At 42.6% G+C, this 25,195-nt stretch overlaps 1 protein-coding gene and 1 non-coding gene across 5 annotated transcripts in view; both read right to left on the bottom strand.

Moving 5' to 3' along the window:
• Positions 1-25,195, bottom strand: part of crlf3 (cytokine receptor-like factor 3) — a 73,459-nt gene that overhangs the window by 38,357 nt on the left and 9,907 nt on the right. The window lies entirely within an intron of this gene.
• On the bottom strand, positions 7,264-7,487 carry LOC140187443 (small nucleolar RNA SNORA53). The gene has a single exon (XR_011883095.1). It is a non-coding gene; the product is annotated as a small nucleolar RNA SNORA53 (small nucleolar RNA).

The raw sequence follows: 25,195 nt of genomic DNA, 5'->3' as shown, positions 1-25,195 counted from the left end.
ACTCAAACCACCCTGTCTGTCGCCAACAATCATCCCACAGCCAATCACTTAGATCACATTTCTTCCCCATTCTGGTGTTTGGTTTGAACAACTGAACCTCAACTGTATTTGCATGCTTTTATGCATTGAGTGGCTGTTAGGAAAGGTACAGGAGCCTCAAACTCACACTACCAGGTTCAGGAACAAGCATTACCCCTCAAACATCCAGCTCATGAACCGGGAGTGGTAAATTAACTTGCCCCATCACTGAACTGTTCCCACAACCTATGGACTCACTTTCAAGGACTCATCTCATTTTCTTGATATGCATTACTCATTTCTTTTTCTCTTTTTTGTATTTGCACAGTCTGGTGTCTTGTGTACACACAATGGTTGGATGCCCAAGTTGGTGTGGTCTTTCATTGATTCTGTTATCATTATTGTATGAATTTATTGAGTATGACCACAATTCTGTATATGGTGACATTACATGTACTTAGATAATAAATTTACTTTGAACTTTGATTAGATATTCGCATTAACAAACAGGTGTACAGGTATTATGAATAACGTGGCCACTAAGTTTATATCAGTCAGGAAGAACCATCTTGCAGAGAGGAGGAGAAAATAAGTGAAGAACATTGAAACAGAATCTGAGTTTGGTGGGGTGGGCGGGGGGCAGAGAAGAAGAACAGATATCCTGAAAAGACAAGTGGAAAAGGGATGGGATTTGTATGCAGGATAAAATAGAAGGACTAGATCATCAGGACTCAAGCCTGTCCCATCATTCAATATCAACATGGCTGATCTACACTGGCCTCAACTCTTTTTGCCAGTTCCCCAAATGCTCAAATCTTTCAACTATCTCTTGTCAGTAGAAACGGTTCCACTGGGTTTAGTAGTTAAGCTACACGTGAAGGCCAGGAGCTGGAATTAGTTGTCAGAGGCTATTTGAGGCGCACACCATTGGGAACATTTAATAGGTCATGGGAGCTCACCCCCTTTACTTCCCCTGGCTATAAGAAACTTAAGGAACTACCTCATTATTCATTTTTTTAAATTTAGAGATACAGCATGATAACAGTCTTTCACTAATTACAACCACGTGACCAACTAACCTACTAACCCATACAACTTTAGAATGTGAAAGGAAACTGGAGCACCCAGAGGAAAGCTATGCATTCACGGGGAGAAGGTACAAACTCCTTAAAGAGAGTGGTGGAATTGAACCTGGGTCACTCGCGCTGTAATAGCCTATACATTAAATTTATACTAGTTTTATGTCTTTGCACTGTACTGCTGCTGTAAAACAACGAATTTGACATCATAAGTCTGATTCAGATTATTCAGAAACATTGACGCACCTCAGTTTTAAATGTCTGGCCCTTCATTTTGCAACAACATCCCTTGTTGATGACTCCTCCACGAGTGAAAACATCCCAGCACCTACCCTGTCAAATCCTCTTAGATGTTTACAAACAGTATCTGAACAAGGTCACCTCTTATTCTTCTAAACTCCAAGTAATACAAGATCAGGGAAGAAATTAGGAACTTGGGTGGGGCACAGCATTTGAGGAAGAGAGCCAAAATGAGTCCCAAAATCTCTGCTGGGAAATTTGTCAAGCCTCAGTTGAAGCCAACATCTGCATTGCCTACATTTTCTCAGCTACACTTCAGTGTTTAGGAACACATTTGAATAGTGATCAATATGCCAAGGTTCTGCTGGCTGCTGAGACTGGAAAAAATTACATCAAGGCCAAAGTATACAGGCAGATTTGCATCATTCTCAAAAGTAACTCTGGGGCAAGGAGACAAGAAATGGGAAGGGAGAGGTTGTGGCAAACAAAATTCAATCTGCAGGCAGCCACATCGCCAACCTCAGGCCAGCAGCAATACAAGGACTCAGAAATCCTTACTCAGTACAATGCAAAACCACACAGCAACCATATTCAAAGTTCAAAGTAAATTTTATTATCAGAGTACATATATGTCACCACATACAACCGAGATTCTTTTTCCTGCAGGTATACACAGCAAATCTATTGAACAGTAACGATAACAGACTCAAAGATCAAGTAAAGCATAAAAAACAACTAACTGCAAATGCAAATATAAATAAATAGCAACAAATAAGGAGAATATGGAATAACAAGATAAAGAGTTCTTAAAGTGAGGTAATTAGTTGTGTGAACATCTCAATAGATGAGTGTTGTTATCCCCTTTTGTACAAGAGCCTGATGGTGAGGGGTAGTCACTGTTCCAGTGGTGTGAGTCCAGAGGCTCCAGTATCTTCCTGACAGCACAGTGAGAAGAGAGCATGGTTTAGGTGGTGGGGATCTCTGACGATGGATGCTGCTTTCCTACGACAGCGTTTCATGTAGATGTGCTCAGTGGCCGGGAGGGCTTTACCCTTGATCAACTACCTTTTGTAGGATTTTCCGTTCAAAGGCGTCGGTCTTCCCATACCAGGCCATAATGCAGCCAGTCAATACACTCTCCATCACACATCTATAGAAGCTTGTCGAAGTTTTTGATGTTGTGTCCTATCTCCACAGACTCCTAAGGAAGTAGAGGCACTGGCATGCTTTCTTTGCAATTACATTTATATGATGGGTCCAGGACAGGTCCTCTGAGATGGTAACACCCAGGAATTTAAAGTTACTAACCTCTGATGAGGACTGGCTCATGACCCCTGGTTTCCCTCTACAATTAGTTCCTTGGTCATTCAGCACTAGTCTCCCCACCAACACTACAAAGAACTCTCTCTCACTCTACCCAAATTCAGAAGAACCACAAAGACCAGTTTCACAACCAATTCCATAATTGACACTGTAAATCTCCAATTTACAGTTTTACTTTGCTGAAATTGACAAAAGCTATTAAGTGACATTCAAATTTGATTACAATGTAAAATTTAAAAGCTAGAATTACATAACCTCTCAAAATATAGGTTAATTGAATGATCATGTAGCCATTCCTCTGGGTCAAGACATTGGCTTTCCTTAAAACCAATATTGAAATAAATCAAGGACTGTACCATGCACCGAAAATCGACTTCACAAAGTTCTTGAGATAATAGTAACATAGTGACAGCCATCCATGTAAACAGAGACAGAGAAACATCTTGACAGAAAATCAGCAGAGAAAGTAACTGGTAGTTAAAGGGGCCTTGAGAGTAAATTCTGAAACTATTGTAAGTCTCTGCAGCCAACTCATACAGATCTTTCAGTGCATCTGGAACATTCTAGAAATTGCACATTTGAATATTTACTGTACACTGCAAACGATGTGGAGCAACACAAATGTGGAGGAACTCAGCAGTCCGGTGAGCTAGGAGGGAAATGGACAGTTGAACTTTCAGATCAACTGTCCACTCAACAGGACTCCAAATTGTGTTTTGGAGGTGATCCAATTCATATTTTTAGATCTACAGTAGATTCCAGTGAACCAGTATTGGCCCAATTAAGCAGCTCCCCCAGTTAGCCAAAGTTTCATGCAAATAGTTAAGGTGGAAAGACAAACTGAGTAACAAATTATACACTTAAATGAAATACAGAACAAATTAGAGTAATTACCAATATTACTGCAGCAGAGCTGTACGAGCTCATAATAATAATCAATGGAGGAATTCATCCTTGCCGTGTTCTTTTCACTGTAAATGAACAAAATCACCTATTGCAGATAATGGACTGCCTTCAGACAATGTTGTCGATGATTGCATCCTCCAAATCTTTCTCATTGTAACTTTCAAGATGATTGTTGATACCTTCAAATTCTTTGTAGTTCCTAATTTGAAGTAGTAAAACATTTCATTGTCACTCCCTGCCATTTCAGGCATCTACAGACTTGTAAATGGGGAGTAAAACAGCTATGAATTGCTTTACAACTATTTCTCACCAACTATCAGTGACAAAAATCACTGCTTTTTGAACACAAACACACGCAACTAATACTATTCAAGTGCATGCCACTGACACTAGCTAGAAACATTACCACAAAATGCAACAGTCTCCTGTCCCATTTAAGCGGCATAGTATCTCAAACAAAAGGAATCCGGTTATTGTCTCAACTAGTTTTTGTTTCTTTTAAAGATCTGTCTAAATAAGCGGCTGCCCCAATTGACCGATGGCTCAATTAAATTGGAATGCACTGTATTTGTTAATCACAACTACATCGAAACAGACATGAAATGTGTTGTTTGTGAATACAACCAACAATTTGGGGATGTGCTATGTGCAGCCCACAGGTGTTGCTGCATATTCCAATACCAACATAGCACTGCCACAATGTTCAGTGAGGGTTCGATTCAGACCATTTCCTAAACTTTTCAAAGTTAGTCCAGAAAATTTCTATCATATAAACCTTTTGACATAGGGTCATGGTCTCATTGAGATTTATTAGATAGACTCTGATTTGTTGTTGGACAATAGTTAAAGGAGATGGAGTGATGGCCGATAAATGAAACAGTGGCATGAATCGGCCTCCACTTAACTGAATGGTGAAACAAGTTAAAGCTTAATGGCAACCAAAAGAAAAAGGAAATCTGAAACCAAGTAACAAGTCTAGAAACACTCTGATTCTTCTTCCCAGGCTTAGAGGAGATTCTACTCTCCAGGGTTTGAAGTCAAGATATAGCTGAGTGCAATATTATGTGCGACACTGAAAGTGACAAATTGTGGACAAAAGTTTGTCACTGTCCCACCAGCATTTATCCATCAACCAACATCACTGCATAGATTACAAAGCGGCCACCGCTTACAAGTGGATTAAATTAGTTAAAAACTTAATTAAACCATTTTAGGGCAACATAAGAGTGGAAAATCTGTGAAATTCAGATGGCTGTGCAGGCCAAGTCATTGGGTATATTTCAAGCAGAGGTTTATAGGTTCTTCATTAGTAAGAACGTCAAAGGTTATGGGGTGGGGGGGAGGGAGCATGGAGTTGAGAGGGATAATAAATCAGCCTTGGTGGAATGGCAGAGCAGCATTAATGGATTGAACGGTGTAATTCTACTCCCATGCCTCATGGAGTGGGGAGAAACACATTATAAACCAGTCACAATCTAACAATAGTGAAACAGGCTCACTACTTTCCCAGGAGGAACACAAAAACTGGAGGAACTCAATGGCTCAGGTACAATCTACAGAGGGAAATAAACAGCCAACCCTCAGGTCAAGACACTTCATCAGGACTAGAAAGAAAGGCCTCTATCTGAAACTTCAGCGACACACATTTCCCTCCATAGATGCTGCCTGGTCCGCTGAGTTCCTCCAGCTTCTTTGTGACATTTCCAGCATCTGCAGTCTTTTGTGTCACACTACATTTCTAAACCACTGGAACAAAAAAAAAACTGAGTTGCATTTTGATAGCACTTTTCACATACCCTAAACAGTTTGAAGTCAAAGTACTCTCCAAATTCTAGACAATGGGAAAGTTAGTTAAATGGTCTTGTTTTTAAATAAAAAGTGGTCTTCCTTTGAAATCTGAGAACATACAGAATTACAAACACAGGAGATTCTGCAGATGCTGGAAATCCAGAGCAACACAAAATGCGAGGGAACACAGCAGGTCAGGCAGCATCTATGGAAGGTGAATAAACAGTCAAAGTTTCAGGCCGAGACTCTTCATCAGGACTCAGAAGGAAGGACAAAATGTCAGAATACAAAGTTGAGGGGAGGGGAAAGAGGATAAGCTAGAAGGTGATAGGTGAAGCCAGGTGGGTAAGGGAAGAGGGGGATGAATAAGAAACCAGGGGTTGATAGGTAGAAAAGGTAAAGGGCTGGACAGGAAAGAATCTGATCGGAAAGGAGAGTGGACCATGGAAGAAAAGGAAGGAGAGGCACTGGGGGAGATGACAGGCAGGTGAGGAGAAGTAGTAAGACGTCAGAGTGGAGAACAGAAGCATAATAAAGGGGGGGGGGGGAAGTTACCAGAAGAGAAATTAAGTTCATGCCACCAGGTTGGAGGTTACCCAGTCAGAATATGAGGTGTTGCTCCTCCACACTGAGAGTTGCATCATCATGCCAGAAGAGGCCGTCATGGACTGAATGGGGACAGGAATTAAAATGATTAGCCATCGGGAAATTACGCTGTTTGCGGATTGAGTGGTGTTCAAAGTGGTCCCCTAATTTACTTCGGGTCTCAACAACGTAGAGGAAGCTGCATCAGGAGCACCAGAAACAACAGACTTCCATGCGAAGTGGTAGGTCCAGCATTTCCATCACTTGCAGGGATACGCGCCAGGAAGGAGATTAGTGGGGAGGGATGAATGGATGAATGGGGAGAATTACAGAGGGAGTGATCCCTGCAGACAGCTGTTGGGGGGGGGGGGGGAAGAGAAGGTAATCATTTGTTTGGTGGCAGGATCCTGATGAAGATAGAAGTTGAGAAGATGGCAGACGTTGTGGAGAATGATGAGTTGGATGCTGAAGCTCATGGGGTGGTATGTGAGGACAACAAGAATTCTATCCCTGTTAAGACTCTGGGAAGATGGGCTGAGTGCAGATGTCCAGGCTATCCACTGAGTTTGTAGAAAATGGGAGGAGTGAATAAAAAATTGTCCAGGGCGAGGAGTAGTTCTGCCAGACAGAGGAGGGTGGTGGTGGAGGGGAACTCGTTGGGTAATTTGTTGAGAATGAAGCGGAGAGCTTTAGGGCCTTTTTGATGGGGGATGGGATACATACAGAATTACTACTTAGCATAAGAACAAAATCCTGTAAGCACTTAGCAGGTTAAACAGTATCTATGGAAGTAGGAGGTTTCATTCAACGTTTCAGGTCGAGACCCTGTATCAGGGCTCATTCTGCTAACAACCCTGTGTGGGAAAACTTGTCCCTTGGGTCCTATTCAATCTTTGCCCTCTTACATAAAACCTTTTGGTTTAGACTCCCCTACTCTGGGGGGAAAAAGACCATCTAACCCATCAACAACAGGAATTCTGCAGGTGCTGGAAATTCAAGCAACACAGATCAAAGTTGCTGGTGAACGCAGCAGGCCAGGCAGCATCTCTAGGAAGAGCTGCAGCCGACGTTTCAGGCCGAGACCCTTCGTGAACGATCTAACCCATCGATGCTTTTGCAGGGTCAGCCACAGCACTCTGCACTCCAGGGAAACAGTTCCAGCCTATCCACTGTCTCCTTGTAACTCAAGGCCCCCCATTCCAAGCAATATTACTGGGAATCCTTCCTGCAGCCTAATACGACACAGATTCCACATGATCGTGTATGACAGAACGGTTCCAAGCAGCCCTTCAAGACAAAAGTTTATTTTATAAATACAATTTTTAATGTCTGCAAATTAGCCAAGTCCCAATGGCAGTAAATAGCAGGTAATACACAGACTATTCACTAAGGAACAGGCATTGCCGACATCAGTGACACAAGCCCCTTTGACTGTACAACCACGAAAGTTGTGGATTACGCAACAACCATAGTGGAAGACCCATCACATAGAATGATCCCGAAGAGGAAAGTAGATACATCCCAAAGGAATATATTGGCAAACTTTTAGCCAATTAACAAAGCTTATACTTATCTTCCTATTCCACATGACTCTTTGGTTTGGATCAGCGGTTAAATTCCAGTTTCCATTCCCTTCTCAAATTCCCCAGTTATTTACATCCTGTTGCAGTCTTAGACAAACTTCTTCACTGTCCACTACAGTTTTTAAGAGTCATCTGAAAACTTCATAATCATGCAACCTACATTCTCATCCAAACCAATCAAAGGACCCAACGACAATCTCTGCAGCACACCACGGCGATGAGATTCTCCTTAATTAATAGCGCGGCTTTTATCATTATTTCTTATTTAATTAATTTATTATTATTCAGTTTATTATTACTGACGTGAAATTTGTTGTTTGCTGCAGCACTTCAGTGCCATATGTAAAAATTATGTTAAACTACAAGAAAAAAAATTGAGCAAGTAGTGCAAGAGGGCAAGACAATGAGGTAGTGTTCATGGACCATTCAGAAATCTGATGGCAGAGGGGAAGAAGCTATTTCCAAAACATTGAGTGTGTGCCTTCAGACTCCTGTACCTTCTGCTTGATGGTAGTAATGAGATGAGGGCACGTCTTGGTTGATGGGGGGGGGGGGGGGGGGGAGGGGAGGTCCTTAATAATGGATGCTTCATTCTTGACAGGGGGTTGACTAGTGCCCATGATGGAACTGGCCAAGCTTACAACCCTCTGCAGTTTTTTTCCAGATCCTGTGCATTGGTGCCCCCATATCAGGCCATGATGCAGCCAGTCAGAATGCTCTCCATGGTACATCTGTAGAAATTTGCAGAAATCTTTGGCAACATACAAAATCTCCTCAAACTCCTAATGAAATATAACTGCTGACGTGCTTTCTTTGTAATTGCATCAAGATGTTGGACCCAGGATAGATCTTCAGAGATGTTAACACCCAGGAACTAGAAGCTGCTCACTCCCTTTTCATCGTTGAGCCCGTTGATGAGGTCTGGTAAGTGTTCTCCCAACTTGCCCTTCCTGAAGTCCACATCAAAAGTAACGACGGTTCAGCACATCAGATCTTCCAAGCTGCCTGTCAAGCCCCTGCCCATGTATTTGCTTGCTTCAACCTTCTCATCTGTTGCACTGCTCCTTGAGTCCCATCTGCTATGGGATGAGCTCAAACTCTGAGAATTAAGCCACCCAAGAATTTACAAACCTGAACCAACCACAAAATATTCTCTTCAATGGAGGAGAAATCATCAGAATAGCACATTTAACAACAGAGGAAACAGAAGCGCACAGAGCCAAAAATTAACTCTGCAACCAGCTTTGGAACATTTCAGTACAGACACACACAAACCACAGGAATTCTGAAATAAAACAACAAAGTCAAGATGGCACTAAACGGCGACTCCTTTGCTTACACCTTCGGAACCAGCTCTATTTCCATCTTTAATATCTTTATTTTTCCCCTTCAGGGTTCTTTAGAAGAGCCTGACCTGGAGTTACACGTTTACGTCGGGACCCGTTCTCGGGGGTTTCAGGACTAGTTGTTGTTCAGCACGCCAACGGTTCAGCCTGGGAGTCTGGCTCGGATTTGGAAGCCTAAGGTCTCGGGGCTCTGGAGATGGGCGGATCGAGGGTCAGTGTCACTGCAGGAGACCTGTGCGTTGTCGGGGGAGTTGGAAAATCTTCTGCTGTGTGTCCAAAGACCCGAGATCTTTCAGACCTTTGGGAACAGAGCTCAGAAAAAGTAATGTAACGGACTTTCAACATTGTAAACCAGCAAGTTGTTTGTTATGTCTCCCCCCTCGCTGAGGAAAAAACAGAGACACCTCCTTCTCCCTTATTAGAGAGAGAGAGAGAACCTGTGGGACGTTGAATGTCGGGTGAAACGAAGTCTTTGGGGTAACTGCAAGTCTGTGTCTTTGCTATTGTTTTGCTCAGGCTTGAGTGCTCAGTGGTGGGTGCTGATGCTTTTTTTTGCTGGTGGGGAGAGGGGGGATTGTTGCTTGCTGCTGCTTAGGCACAGGAGGGGGAATTTTGAGGTTTTCACATTTAACTGTCGCCCACTCTTTGGGGCACTCCTCTGTTTTCGTGGATGTTTGCGAAGAAAAAAAAGCAGTTCAGGATGTATATTGTATACATTTCTCTGACATTAAATTGGACCTTTGAAATGATGAAAGTGTTCAGGAAAACAGGATGCATCTTTGGACAGAAAAACAGTTAAATGTTTCGCATCAAAGGCCTTTTATTGGAACCATGCTTCAGAGTTTGACCAAAGGTTGTCTATTTGAGATGCTAACACTCCAGTCTGACTGGTCGAGTATTTCCAGCAGTTTCTGAGAACAGAGCAAGGGAGGAAAGGCACTGCAGTCAGACAGTGGTGAGGGTGGTAGAGACAAAATAAACAACTATTATGCCACTTCTCAGATTTATATACATTTATTTTATTCCTTACATCCACTGGAGTAAAACTCTTTATGTTGCGTCTCTATCGCAATGTAAATGCAATAAAGAGGAGAAATGTGGGGGGCATATTGCCCCAACACTAAAATTGCATACATAATTGTTTTGTATACATGTATGTACAGTCAGATATGCAATCAGGTCAAAGTGTATTGATCAATCTGATGGCCTGGTGAAAGCAGCTGTCCTGGAGCCTGTTGGTGCTGGCCTTAATGCTGCGGTACCGTTTGCCAGATTGTAGCATCTGAAACAATTTGCGGTTCAGCTGGCTAGGGTGTCTGGAGTCCCGGATGATCCTCCAGGCCCTTTCCACTGACCTGTACAGATCACACAGATCTCAGGAATTAGTCCCCACAATGCCCAACTACCAGGATAACAAACCAAAGTAACAGACACTCATGGTCATTCAATCCACTGGTCACAGCTTGAAAACATTAGCCTCATTTACTGAAGACGCCACCTCTATGGTGTTATTGCAAGATGGGGCCTGCAAACAATGGGACCAATGATGTCCTGCAGACCGTTCACAAAACCACTATTTTACTACTACTTCTTCCAAATATGATTCTACTACTAAGCTGCGGGTGACTGGAACCTGTGAGCTATATCTTGATGGTGTGTTCTTGGGCTGATTAAGTGATCCAGCTAGCTGCCATAAGAGGGAAATGTAGGAGCCTTGGGTTTCATGCTGCAAGGATTGATTGGCATTTTGAGGGACTGAAGTTCACAGTGCATGTATTTCTGGATTCTGGTTACTTTTTTTTTGTTGTTTTTGAGCAGTTTATTTGGGGTGATCGATTCAGACTGGGGCACTTCAGCAAAGAATGGCTCTGCGTGCAGCCTGCAGTGGGTAAGTGGCGCAGCATTGAACACCACTGGACTCCTGGTTTGAAGTCTGATATTCTATGCATGGCTCAGGTTTTCACCATTTGTACAATTTCTTCTTCTTTCTCATGTTGGGCGTTAGATATTTTCTTTAACGGGTTCCATATTACGATCGAGGAACGTGTTTGTAGACCGGATATTGAACTTTTTACTGTTGGACTTCGGCCACATTCCACTGATATTCAACACTGGGCGGCACGGGAGGTCGTTCCTGCCTGTGGCCATCAAACTTGCAGCTCCTCCCGTGGAGGGTCAGACACCCTGAGCCAATACACTGCTCCTGGACTTTTTTCCAACTGGCATAGTTTGCATTTTGTTGTTTGATTGTTTGTGGTTTTTGTATTGCTATACTTATGCTCTATTCTTGGTTGGTGCGGCTGTAACGAACCCCAATTTCCCTGGGGATCAGTAAAGTATATCTATCAATCTATCACATTTCTTTGTTTCATGGCTGCTGCCTGTAGGAGGACAAATCTTAGAGTTGTAATTTACTGTAAATGAAAAAAGATTAGGGTTACAGCTAAAGACATTTATAAAACATCTAATCACCTTCCTCACCATGACTTGATACCGCCTCTGGTGAAATCCCAAAGTCACAACATTGCACAGCGGTCAGCATAACGCTATTATAGCGCCAATGACCCGGGTTTAATTCCTGCCACTGCCCATAAGTAGTTTGTACATTTCCTCCAGGTGATGTTTTCCACCCACATTCCAAAGACACATGGGTTGATGAGTTGTGGGCATGCTGTGTTGGTGCCAAAGTATGCCGACAGTTGAGGGCTGTCCCAACACATCGTCGGACTGTGTTGCTCATTGACACAAACGTCACAATTCACTGCAGGTTTCGATGTCCACGTGACAAATAAAGCTAATCTTTATCAAGCGACTGACTTCAACACAAAGTGGGGCAGAAAATGAGACAACTAACCTCTAACACCACAGAACAGGAAAAATAAAATCAATGAAAAAAAAAGCAACACCTACGCTCTGTCCGCCAGAGAAAGCAGGATCTCCCAGTGGCCACATACTTTAATTCCACATCCCATTCCCATTCTGACATGTCTATCCACGGCCTCCTCTACTGTAAAGATGAAGCCACACTCAGGTTGGAGGAACACCACCTTATATTCCGTCTGGGTAGCCTCCAACCTGATGGCGTGAACATCGACTTCTTTAACTTCCGCTAATGCCCCACCTCCCCCTCGTACCCCAGCCATTATTTATTTTTATACACACATTCTTTCTCTCACTCTCCTTTTTCTCCCTCTGTCCCTCTGACTATACCCTTGCCCATCCTCTGGGTTCCCCTCTCCCCTTGTCTTTCTCCCCAGGCCTCTTGTCCCATGATCTTCTCATATCCCCTTTGCCAATCACCTGTCCAGCTCTTGGCTCCATCCCTCCGCTTCCTGTCTTCTCCTATCATTTTGGATCTCCCCCTCCCCCCTTCAAATCTCTTACTAACTCTTCCTTCAGTTAGTCCTGACGAAGCGTCTCGGCCCGAAACATCGACTGTACCTCTTCCTAGAGATGCTGCCTGGCCTGCTGCGTTCACCAGCAACTTTGATGTGTGTTGCAGGAACTGAGTAATCAAAGTTACACTCCTGAATAAACTGCTATAAAAAGGTGTTCTGGAGACACTGAAGGTCAGTATACTGGGACTACCTGATACTCATCATCGCAACTCTTAACAGCATGAAAATATGTGGCTATTGCAGAAATGACTACACAGATCACTCCCCAGTGTACACCAAAAATCAGTATGCATCCCCTGAAACCTTTTAACTCAGCAGAAACCTCATCCCCTTATGAACATCAGCTATACTTCTTATCCCAGCAAGAACCAGTACGTACTGCATTCCATTCAGCAAGTATTCTCAGGATTTAGAAAATTGGAAATTAGAATCGATAATTTGGAAAAGAGCATCAGTATATAGGAAACAAACATGACAAGATAAAATATATACATAGCAGTTGTACGTTTACATAAGACTTTGGTTAGGAAGCAACTTGAGCACTACATGCAGTTCTCATTGACCCGTTCTAGTAAAGATCGGGAGGATGCAGGCTTGTTTGAAGTGACAAGAGATTGGAAAGATAGGGTTAGAAGGCTAAAGAAAATAAATGCCTATTTATTTTCTTCTCTCCTCACCCCACCCTCTCTCCAGTTTGGTTTTTATCAATTCTCTTTTCAGATAAAAACCTAAAAGCATGTCCCACCAGGCTCAAGAACAGCTTCTATCCTACTGTTATAAAACCAAATGAAGAACAATATACACAGTTATTCTGTTATTGTTATTGGCAGCATATCCTCCACCTGAAGGTCAAGATGTGCAAGGAAACAGCATCCTGGACAAATTCACAAGTCATACCCCACCCCAGCTTGGAACTTATGACTATGGAGAACTCCATGTCCAGCAGTATTGTGAAGAATTCTTTCGAGTTCAAGGTAGCTCACTAATACTTCTGTTGAGGGCCGTCAGGCGTGGAAACAAATCTTAGCCTTGCTGGCAACACCACCACCCTTCGAAAACATTACAGAAGCCCACACGAGTCAGGATGATGCAACACAAGTTCTCAAACTACTGGAAAGCTTCCAGCTGGTAGGAAGCATATCTAATTCTGCCACCAGCTCCTGACCAACAAACCACAATGAGCAAGAGGCAGCAACAGCAACATTAAGAAGGATCCAGTTGCAGAGTATTGCAAGAAACAGCAGGGAGTTGTGAACACATCTCGTAACATCACAGAAACCAACCTCCCCTCTATGCACTGTCTAAAGACCAAGTACTCTGAACTGGCAACTGAAGCTGCCCAGAATGGCTGGAACAAGATTTTCCCTGTAGAAGTGGGATGCAGGGGATTCATTGCTGCATCTACGACCAGTCTATTGAAAAAGATGGGGGTGAGGGGTCACTCCCTCCAACAAGTAATCAAATGCCGCAGAAGAAAGCAGCAATTGGATTTGGATTAAAAGGAAAGACAACAACTGGGCCGCAAGATGAAGACAGGAGGATATGGAACTGGGGGGGGGGGGGGGGTGTATCTGAGACACCAGGTAGCACCATTGAGCCCTCTGGAGATGTCGTGGGCTTATCAACAAAACGTCAAAGGAGGAAGGTGCCCACTTGATGACCCCGATGACGTACCTACCCTCCCTCCTTGTCACCACTCCAAGCCCACTGCCAACATCGAGAGTGCCAACTTACCATAGGGATTGAAACATCAAGTCCTAGTAGCTCTACTACTGACTACCTTGTTAAAGCAGCCAGCATAATCAAAGGCTCCACCCACCAAAAACATTCTCTCTTCTCCTCTTTCCCATCAGGCAGAAGATACAAAAGCCTGAAAGCACATACTACCAGGCTCAAGGATAGCTTCTATATTGGATCACTTATCACTCTTGAATGGACCTCTTGTAAGAGCTCACAATCTACCTCATGACCTCCCACTTTATCATTTACCTATACACTGCACTTTTTTGGTCGCTTTTACACATTTTTCTGCACAAACAACATTGAAGGCAAACTTTTCACTGTAACTTGGTACATGTGACAATAACAAACCAATACCAATTTTCTTCCTTTTCTCAGGATATTTCACAGGCATAGGGAGAAGTCCTGATACACATGACATCACTCACATAGGCCTGACCACAGTCCACTATGGTCATTCCAAACCATTGTTTAAAAATGTTTATCCAGTTATACTTTTAATACCTCTCCAGGACAGCATCTTTGATAATGCAGCACCCCTTCAAAAGTGTATTGCAAACAGCTCTTTGGTGGTTTAAGTTATTTGTCTAAACCAGGCTTTGAAAATGGCCCTGCACCCAGTTTCAATTCCTGTGTGTTGTGGCACAGCAATTTCTGATTTCCTCTGGTTTACAGGCATCAGCACATGACACATTCAAGCCTAAACACAGGCAGATCTAAAGCTGGTTTATTCATCCAGAAGAGTAAGTGTGCAAACTCCCTGCACCAGCTGACCCAAACATCAGAGGGTGAATGTGGAACCATGTTGGTCTGCCCAAGTACTGAATCATGACATTCTCAGAAAAGAAATTAGAAAGCTGGTAATTTTTTTTTTTGAAAAAAGAATATCAGTTTCCCCAATGGCAAATTCATGAGCCACTCAAGTACCAAAACACCTTTTTAAAAAAAGCACTGCAGTTGTTATTCTTCTAATTTTATTTAGCTGCAGACATTGATAGGTTCAATATTTAGAGTTATTAACTGGAGATAAATCCTTGGCCATTAGGACAGGGTTAAGCTCAGCTGCGATGCCCTCCATGGTTAAAGAGTCTACCAATCAGTAGCATAGATTTAAAGTTCAAAGTAAAATTTATCAATGTTGATGTCATTATATGCTACCCTGAGATTCATTAGGACTATGGTCCCAGGGCAGGTTTATGGAAGTAGGCATTTTAAATGGTTTCAGCGTGGACTTGATGGGCCAAAGAGTTTGTTTCTGTGCTGTCCATGACACCTGAACCAGTCTAGATAACTTCACTCGCCTCACTCTGAACTGATTCCACAACATGTGGATTTGCTTTTAAGAACTCCACAACTCGTGTTCTCTGTATTATCTATGCACTTATTTATTATTTTTATTTGTATTTGCAGAGTTAGTCCTGTTTTGCACATTGATTGTGTGTAGTTATTCACGCATGCTATTATTGTTCTTTGTTATGCTGTAAATACCAGCAAGAAAATGAATCTCAGGGTAGATGTTCCCCTTAAATTCTTAACCCATGACCTCTAGTTGTAGAATCACACAATCTCAGTGGAAAAAGCCTGCTTGCATTTACCTCATCCATACCCCTCAATTTTGTACACCTCTATCAAATCTCCCCTCAGTCTTCTATGTCCTAAGGAATAACCTATTCAATCTTTTCTTATAACTCAGATCCTCTGGACCCGGCAACAACCATGTAAATTTTCTCTGTACTTTTTAAACCTTATTTACATCTTTCCTGGAGGTAGGTGACCAAAATAGCACACAATACTCCAAATTAAGCCTCACCAATGTCTTATACAACTTCAACAAAACATCCCATCTCCTGTACTCAATACATTGATGAAGATTAATGTGCCAAAAATTTTCTTCATTACCCTATTTACCTATGACACCACTTTTAATGAATTATGGACCTATATTTCCAGATCCCTTTGTTCTACCACACTCAGTGCCCTACCGTTCACTGTGGAAGACCTACCCTGGTTGGTCCTACTGAAGTGCAACACCTCATACTTGTCTGCTTAAAATCCACCTGCCATTTTCCAGCCCATTTTTTCTAGCTGATGCAGATCCCTCTGCAAGCCACGATAGCCATCCTCACTGTCCACTACACCCCCAATCTTGTGTAATTCATAAATTTACAGATCCAGTTAACCACATTATCACCCAGATCAATGATATAGATGACAAGCAAAGGACCTAGCGCTGATCCCTGCAGCACACCACTAGCCACAGGCCTCCAGTCAGAGGCAACCATCCACTACTACTCTCTGGCTTCTCCCACAAATCCAATGTCTAATCCAATTTACCACCTCGTCATGAATGCTGAGCGACCGAACCTTCTTGACCAGCCTTCCATACGATACCTTGTTAAATGCCTTACTAAAATCTATGTAAACAACACCCACTACCTGCCTTCAGCCACTTTCCTGGTAACTTTGTTGAAAAGATCTAAGATTCATCAGACATCATTTACCATGCACAAAGCCACACTACCTATCCTCATCAGTCCATGTCTATCCAAATACTTGATATATCCGGTCCCTTAGAATACCTTCCAATAACTTTCCCATAACTGATATCAAGACTCACCAGCCTATAACTTCCTGATGCTGTTTAAAGCCGTTCTTAAATAGCGGAATAGCATTGGCTATCCTCCAATCCTCTGGTACCTCGTCTGTCGCTAAGGATGATTTAAATATCTCTGCTAGGGTCCTGGAAATTTCTGCACTTGGGTCTGAGGGAACACCTGGCTAGGCCATGGGAATTTACCCACCCTGATTTGCCTCAGGATAGCAAACAGCTCCTCCTCTGTAATCAGTACAGGGTCCATGAAGTTGATGCCACTTTGCCTCACTTCTATAGACTGTGTCCATTTCCTGAGTAAATACAGATACAAAAAAAATTTAAGATCTTCCTTTTCTGTTTTGGCTCCACACATTTACCATTCTGGTCTTCCAGAGGACCAATTTTGTTCCTCTTGCTCTTAACATATCTGTAGAATCTCTTGGGATTCTCCTTCACCTTGTCTGCTAGAGCAACTTCATACCTTCTTTCAGCCCTCCTGATTTCCTTCTTAAGTGTTATCTTGCATTTCTTATACTTCATAAGCACCTCATTTGTTCCCACCTACCTATACCTACTATGCACCTCCTTTTTTCTCTCTTAACCAGGGTCTCAATATTTCTTGAAAACCAAGGTTCCCTACACTTGTTTTCTTTACCTTTTACTCTGACAGGCACATACAAGCTTTGTACTCTCAAAATTTCACTTCTGAAGGCCTCCCTCTTGCCAAGTACATCTTTATCAGGAAGCAGCCTGTCCCAGACCACACTTGCCAGATCTTTACTGACACCATCAAAATTGGCCCCTCTCCAATATAGAATCTCAACCCATGGACCAGACCTATCTTTTTGCATATTTACTTTGAAGGTAATGGCATTGTGGTCACTAGATGCAAAGTGCTCCCCTACACAAAATTTCAGTCACCTGCCCTAATTGCAGATCCAGTATCACACTCCCTATCATTGGGACTTCTACATATTGAGATGGACCAAAGTGTAGGGTTCTTCCACTACTGAAGTGGGAGGGGCTAGTTCAGGGAGGAAGCCCCTTGATTATTGCAATTGCATACCACCCCAGGGACAACATGAGTGGCAACAGTACCATTAGTTTTAAGAAATGTAATTGAACACTGTGTAACGTTACCTACAAATAGAAAAATGAAAAAGCATTGCAAGGTTTATTCTTGTAAATAATTTTTAATTATGAACAGTTTATTTTGGTTAAAAGATAGCTACAAGACCCAATTCAGAAATATCTTGGAAAACTCTCCACTTGCCTGGATGAGCGCACCATCCCGACTTGGAAATGTATCATCATTCTTTCACCATCACGGGGTCAAAATCCCTGAACTCGCTTCCCAACATCATTGAGGAGGTAACTCCACCTCAGGGACACCAATGGTTCAAGAAGCAGCTCACGACTACCCTCTCAATTAGGGTTGAGTAATTAGTTATTGGATACAAACTAATGCACATTTTTTGTGTTGGCCTTCAGAAAGCAAGGAATTCTCACTATCTTTAACATTCTTTAGAACTGAATCTGCAATAGCAGCTCAAGGCAGAACCCCACCAATATGTTCACAGGGTAATTATGATGGGCCTTGCTGGAGATACCCACAACCCATAACTGAGAGAAATGTGGCACGGATACCTACTGTAAAGAATGCACTTCAGCCACTGCAGCCAGTAAATTACAACAAGCATGACAAATAAGGCAAGATAATAAATGTGGTTTCTACACGTTTCCGCTTCTAGCAGCTGAACGAGTTTTCATTTTGAAAAGGAGTTTGAAAAAATGCAAAGGCATGTATTATATTAACAGTTGTAAACCGTGTAACCACATCCCGAGTTAGTTGATTGAAGAAAGATGGACAATTTTGTACTTTAGAAATGAAAATGGTATTTGAAACAGATTTTGGTCATACACCAGGAACTTGAATTCTACACAATTCAAGCATTCAGCTGAACATTTGTGCCAGCGTTTAATGCTTCACACAGACCTCCACCCTCTTAAACCTAAATAAATGATTTTATTTCTCCCTCATATTCTTGTCCTTCTAATACTGTACACATCCGTTCTTCTTCACACAGGAAAGCATTCAACATTCTAATAAAGAGAGATTTGTCCAAACTCCTTGAAGCCCCAATAAGATTGCTACATTATTTTTCAAATTGATTCATGAAAGTGCTGCTTCCACCAGTTCTGCTCTTTTCTCGTGCCAAAATGAAAATAAAGAAACAATCTGCATTTATAAAGTGTCTTTCATAACCTTGGGATATTTCTACACTCACAAATACATACAGATGTACCATGGAGTGCATTTTAACTGGCTGCATCACTATCTGGTATGGGGGTTGGTGGCTACTGCGTAGGTTCAAAAAATAAGCTGCAGAGAGTTGTGAACTCATTCAGCTCCATTATGGGCACTAGCCTTCATAGGATACAGGACATCTTCAAGGAGCGATGCCTCAGAAAGGTGGTGTCCATCATTAAGGACCCTCATCACCCAGGTCATGTCTTGTTCTCATTGCTACCATCAATGTTGTGGCACAGGAGCCTAAAGGCACTCACTCAACGATTCAGAAACAGCTTCTTCCCCTCTGCCATCCTATTTCTGAATGGACATTAAAGCATATACTACAAACGTACCTCACTACATTTTTGTCATATTTCAGTTTTTGCACTACTTAGTTACACGTAAACTATGTATTGCATTGTACTGCTGCTGTAAAGAGAACAAATATCATGACACGTCAGTGATACTAAACCTGATTCTGATATCCTAAAGCACTTGCAATCCAATGAAATATTAGACAATTGACTGGATGCTGCATACACAGAATACTCACACAAACAACAAAAGTAAAAGACTAAGAAATCAGTTTGAGAATGAGCACTCTTCAGGGTAAAGGAAAGAACATCCCTGGCCTTATTCAAATAATATTTTGGTGCCTTCTACCTCTACTTCTTGAAGCATAGAGAATGCGATATTACCTCATGGAATTTTATAAAATCACCAGAGGTAAAGATAAGGCGGACAAGCCGTTGCCTTTTCCTCAGTGTTGGGGAGTCCAGAACTAGAGGGCACAGATACAATAAAAAGGGAGAAATGAGATCCAAAAGGTAACATCCTTACACAGAGTTGTGAGCCCCTGGAATAAGCTGTCAGAGGGAGAGGTTGAGGCAGGTACAAATGCAATATTTAAGAGGCATTTGGACGGGTCCATAGAGGGGGAAATATGCAGGAACTGGAAGGGAGGATGCTGTGGCTGGCATGGACCAGTTGGGCCGAAGGGCCGGTTTCCACACTACTACTCTACAGGAAAAACGGTAAAAGTATATTCTTAAGATTGCTCAAAATAATCAACCATTTCCTCATTCTGGCACCAAATATCAACCTCATCTTCATGCTTGAGCAGATCATGTTCTGACTCAGACAGGAACAGCATTCACCGAGCCAGACACTAACTCACCACATTCAAAAGTGCAATATCTAATCTGAGTCAAATTAGCTGGGGGGTGGGGGTGGGGGGGGGGCAGGAACTCTGCCACAAGAAATCTGCATCCATCATCCAGGATCCCTCACTCCCTTTTCTCACTGCAGCCATCAGATGGGAGCCTCGGGTCCCACACCACCAGGTTCAGGAACAGTTATTACCCCTCAACCATCAGGTCCCACACCACCAGGCTCAGAATATTTATATCCCTCAACCGTCAGGCTCCTGAGCCAGTGTGGATAAATAACTTCACTCACCACAACACTGAATTGATTCCACAACCTATGGACTCACGTTCAAGGACTCCACGACTTATGATCTCAATTATTTATTAATTGATATTTTTAAAAATTTGCACAATTTGTCTTCTTTTGCACATTGGTTGTTTGCCTGTCTTTGCTTGTGTGCAGTTTTTCATTGATCCTATTGTTTTTTTGGATTTACTGTAAACACCCACAAGAAAATGAATTTCATGGTTGTATGGGGTTACACGTATGTACTTTAATAATAAATTTACTTTGAACTTTGAAGGTGGCACAGAAACAGCAAAGTAAGAACATTTCAACACAAAAAGGCAGTCCTGTATTTCAAAACGCCGTAGGCAAATGTGACAGCCTATCATAGGCAGCTGCATTGCTTTCACTGCAATATAGTTTGATATGTACACTTCCCCTTTTCTTCCTACTCGCTTATTCTTGTAACCTCCTCCCCCAAGGTTCTTTCTCACTGACTATCAGCAGATAACTGCTTTTGAAACGGTTTCTCTTTCTGCCTCCACATTTCTCCAGTTCACAATGAAAATTGGCCCTCATTCAGTCTCACTGACTCATTTTGCCAGCTCTAGTACAGACAGCCAAGTGCAACAAGGCCTCACCTAATATTCACAACCCTGGAGAGGGACACTGATCCACAATGACATCCTCAGTTGTGAAACTGCCCTTACTTGCACTCTTCTGCAAGCTGGGGCTCCCAAGACAGTTTCTCTCCCTAGCAACATACAAAATTTTGTAAAAGCTCAGCAGGTCAGGGAGCATCCATGCAAATGAACAAATAGTCAATATTTTGAGCCAAGACCCTTCATTTGGGCTGCAAAGGGGAAGGACATCAGAATTTTAAAAAGGGGGAGGAGGGGAAAGAGCACTAACTAGAAGATAAGTGAATCCAGATGGGTGGAGAAGGAGGATTCTAATAGGAGAAGAGAGTGGACCATGGGAGAAAGGGAAGAAAGAGGGGCTCCAGGGGGTGGTGATAGGCACCAGATGAGGTAAGTGGCCACTGTGAGCAATAGGAGGAGGAAGGGAGAGGGATTTTTTTTTTTTTTTTTTTTTAAAACCAGAAGGAGAAATCGATGTTCATGCTATCAGGTTGGAGGCCACCCAGACAGAATACAAGATGTTGCTCCTCCAGCTGAGAGTAACCTCATCATGGCAAGAAGAGGTGGCCATGGACCGAATTGTTGGAACTGGAATGGGAACAGGAATTAAAATGGCTGGGCCCTGGAAATTCTGCTTTTGGCAGGTGGAACAAAGATGCTAGACAAAATATTCCCCCAATTTATGATGGGTTTCACCAATGTAGAGGCCACTTTGGGAGTGCTGAATACAATAGATGACCCCAATAGATTTGCAGGTAAAGTGTTGCCTCACGTGGTAGCACTGTTTGGGGCCCTGAATGAAGGCAAGGGCAGGTATAGTATTTCAGTCACTTGCAGCAGTTTGTGCCAGGAAGCTGTTGTTATAGGACTACTGAATGATTCCCTCATGCTAGGATTCCCTAGTAGTTGGACTCTTGACCTCTATTACATTCAGATTTATCACATGTACAAAACATACAGTGGAGTTCCACAGGGGCCGGTGTTGGGACCGCTGCTTTTTACGATGCCAATGATTTGGACTATGGGATTAATGGATTTGTGGCTAAATTTGCCAATGATACAAAGATAGATGGAGGAGTGGGTAGTCTGAGGAAACAGAGAGCCTGCAGAGAGACTTAGATAGTTTAAGGGAATGGGCAAAGAAGTGGCAAATGAAATACAACATTGGAAAGTGTATGGTAATGCACTTTGTTGGAAGAAATAAACGGGCAGACTATTATTTCGATGCAGAGAGAATTCAAAATGAAGGGATGCAAAGGGACTTGGGAGTCCTTGTGCAGGAAATCCTGAAGGTCAACATCCAGGCTGAATTGGTGGTGCAGAAGGTGAATGCAATGTTGGCATTCATTTTTAGAGGTATAGAATACAAGAGCAGGGATGTGATGTTGAGGGTCTATAAGACACTCATGAGACCACACTTGAAGTATTGTGCGCAGTTTTGGGCTCCTTATTACTGACATTGGAGAGGGTTCAGAGAAGATTCACAAGAATCATCCTAGGAATGAAAGGGTTACTGTATGAGGAACATTTGGTAGCTCTTGGGTTGTATTCCCTGGCGTTCAGGAGAATGGGGGGAGGGAGGGAACTCATTGAAACATTCCGAATGTTAAAAGGCCTGAACAGATTAGATATGGCAAAGTTACTTCCCATGGTAGGGGAGTCTAGGACAAGAGGGCACGACTTCAGGTTAAAGGATGTCCATTTAGAACAGAGATGCGGAGAAAGTACTTTAGTCAGAGAGTGGTAAATCTGTGGAATTTGTTCCCACGAGTGGCTGTGGAGGCCAAGTCATTCGGTGTATTTAAGGCAGAGATAGATAGGTTCTTGATTAGCCAGGGCATCAAAGGGTATGGGGAGAAAGTAGGGGAGCAGGGATGACTGGAAGTATTGGAACAGCCCATGATTGAATGGCGGAGCAGACTCGATGGGCCGAATAGCCGACTTCTGCTCCTATATTTTAAATGCATCTGCAACACACAAAATGCTGGAGGAACTCAGCAGGATTTCCTGCATCTGCAAATTTTCTCTCTTTAGTGAAGTGCATCTTTTACATTAACAATTCAAGGATGTGCTGGAGGCAGCTCATAAGTGTCACCACACATTCCAGTTCCAAATTGGCATGTCCACAATGAACAGAACAACACAATTATTCTGTTAGTGTTTTATCTTTTACTCCCTCAAAGCACTGCTGTAATGAGTAGATCCGTATGGTCAGAATGGAAGACAAGTTTTCACTCTATTTTAGTACACGTCACAATGATAAACCAATTTACCAATTGTACCAGAATTCCGTCACCCAAGTTCTGCATGTAATCAGGCTTATACCCAATGATGGCAGGCAGCACTCACCATGAAGTTTACACTTATTCAACAATCTCTTAATCAGACCCTTGGCATTACTATTAGGACAGAGAGCACACTGATATAAATGCATCATAAAAAATTGGACCTTTATAACTGCAGTACTGTGTGCACCTAACTCTACCTCAAAATCTTTAGGGCAATGTTCAGAAAATGTGGAAATATACAACTTCATTTGTCAGATAGTTCTGATGACAAGGATCTAATTTTGGACATCCTGAAATTTTACTCAGAACAGCTTATTACTAGGTTATTTAGTGAAGCACAATTTTGTGGGCTGAAGGGCCTGATCCTGTGCTGTTCTCTTCTATGAAACATCATATTCAAACCTTAACTACAGCATATACTAATATCTTCTCAAATGTGCCAAAAAACCTTTGCATGCCAAACCACATTCAGCTCAATCTGATCAATGATTTTCACACATTCCTTTTATGGATACAGAATCTGAACACCTGACATGAGCATGAAGTAGTGTTTCTCTAAGACACCCTTCATGGCCAGGCAGTGGGGTGAGGCAACACTTGTTTGATCTCATCCTCATCTACACTGTTGTAGACAGAGAATTCCCTCTACTTGTTATCTCCTGCATTTGCCTCCACCCCCCACCCCAGTACTTAACCTTAAATTCCTACACCTCATTCACACGATCTAAAGGATATGTCCAATGGTTTGAGATCATCAGCAGGGGTTTTCCAACACCCAATGCTAGACATCTTCAGTCCCTGTTGCAAAATCTATTCTTAGTACACCTATTTCCCTGGCAACAGTCCAAGAACAAACCAGACTGCACACGCAAACACAAGGAATTTTGCAGATGCTGGAAATTCAAGCAACAATTCACTTTTAAATCTCTTACATTTTGGATCTCCCCTCCCCCTTTTAAATCTCTTACATCCCTCCCCCTCCTGTCTTCTCCTATCATTTTGGATCTCCCCCTTTTAAATCTCTTACTAGCTCTTTCTTCAGTTAGTCCTGACGAAGGGTCTCGGCCTGAAACGTCGACTATACCTCTTCCTAGAGATGCTGCCTGGCCTGCTGCGTTCACCAGCAACTTTGATGTGTGTTGCACACATTATCAGGTGTCACATTTGGCAAGATGATCTTCAGACTGACTCTCACACCATCACTACACTAACCATAGAAGAGTATCCGTCACTTACTGAAATGTTCACCATTTCTTGGTTAATGCCAGACGTTACGTCCCTCACTAACCTCCCTTGTTCTACCTTCCATAAACTGAATCTTCCACCACTCATTAATCCTTTGCCAAGTTGCAGAGTTGTATCTACCCTCAGCCTCTTGCCCAAGCTCACAGCAGCACCTTAACCTCTGAAACCTTCAGCCTCATTTTCAAATACCTCCAGTCATACCCATCCTTGTAAACACCAGCAGTCATGCAGCCTTTGTATGTGTCCAATCAGCTCTGAGCTTTTGCTCATTGCTGGGTTTCTTCACTCCACCACTACCAAGCCATTCCTCCCTAAACCTCGCTGCCTCTTGGCTTTTAAACTGTATTTTCACCAAATGTTGTAGAAAACAAAATGCCTTGGGACATTGCAAAGGTACGATACAAATAGTCTCAGCTGAGAGCAGGACCAGCAGACATTCAGTTCAAGCCTGCTTTATTAAATATCAGACCAAAAGATAAAGAGGAGCTTTATTTGTTGCGTGCACGTCAAAACATTGAAACATACAGTGTCATCTGCAACACACATCAAAGTTGCTGGTGAACGCAGCAGGCCAGGCAGCATCTGTAGGAAGAGGTGCAGTTGACGTTTTAGGCCGAGACCCTTCGTCAGGACTAACCGAAGGAAGAGTGAGTAAGGGATTTGAAAGTTGGAGGGGGAGGGGGAGATCCAAAATG

This window comes from Mobula birostris, chromosome 24, assembly GCF_030028105.1.
Source record: "Mobula birostris isolate sMobBir1 chromosome 24, sMobBir1.hap1, whole genome shotgun sequence".
NCBI lineage: Eukaryota > Metazoa > Chordata > Chondrichthyes > Myliobatiformes > Myliobatidae > Mobula > Mobula birostris.
This window is presented reverse-complemented; position numbering and strand designations above follow the sequence as displayed.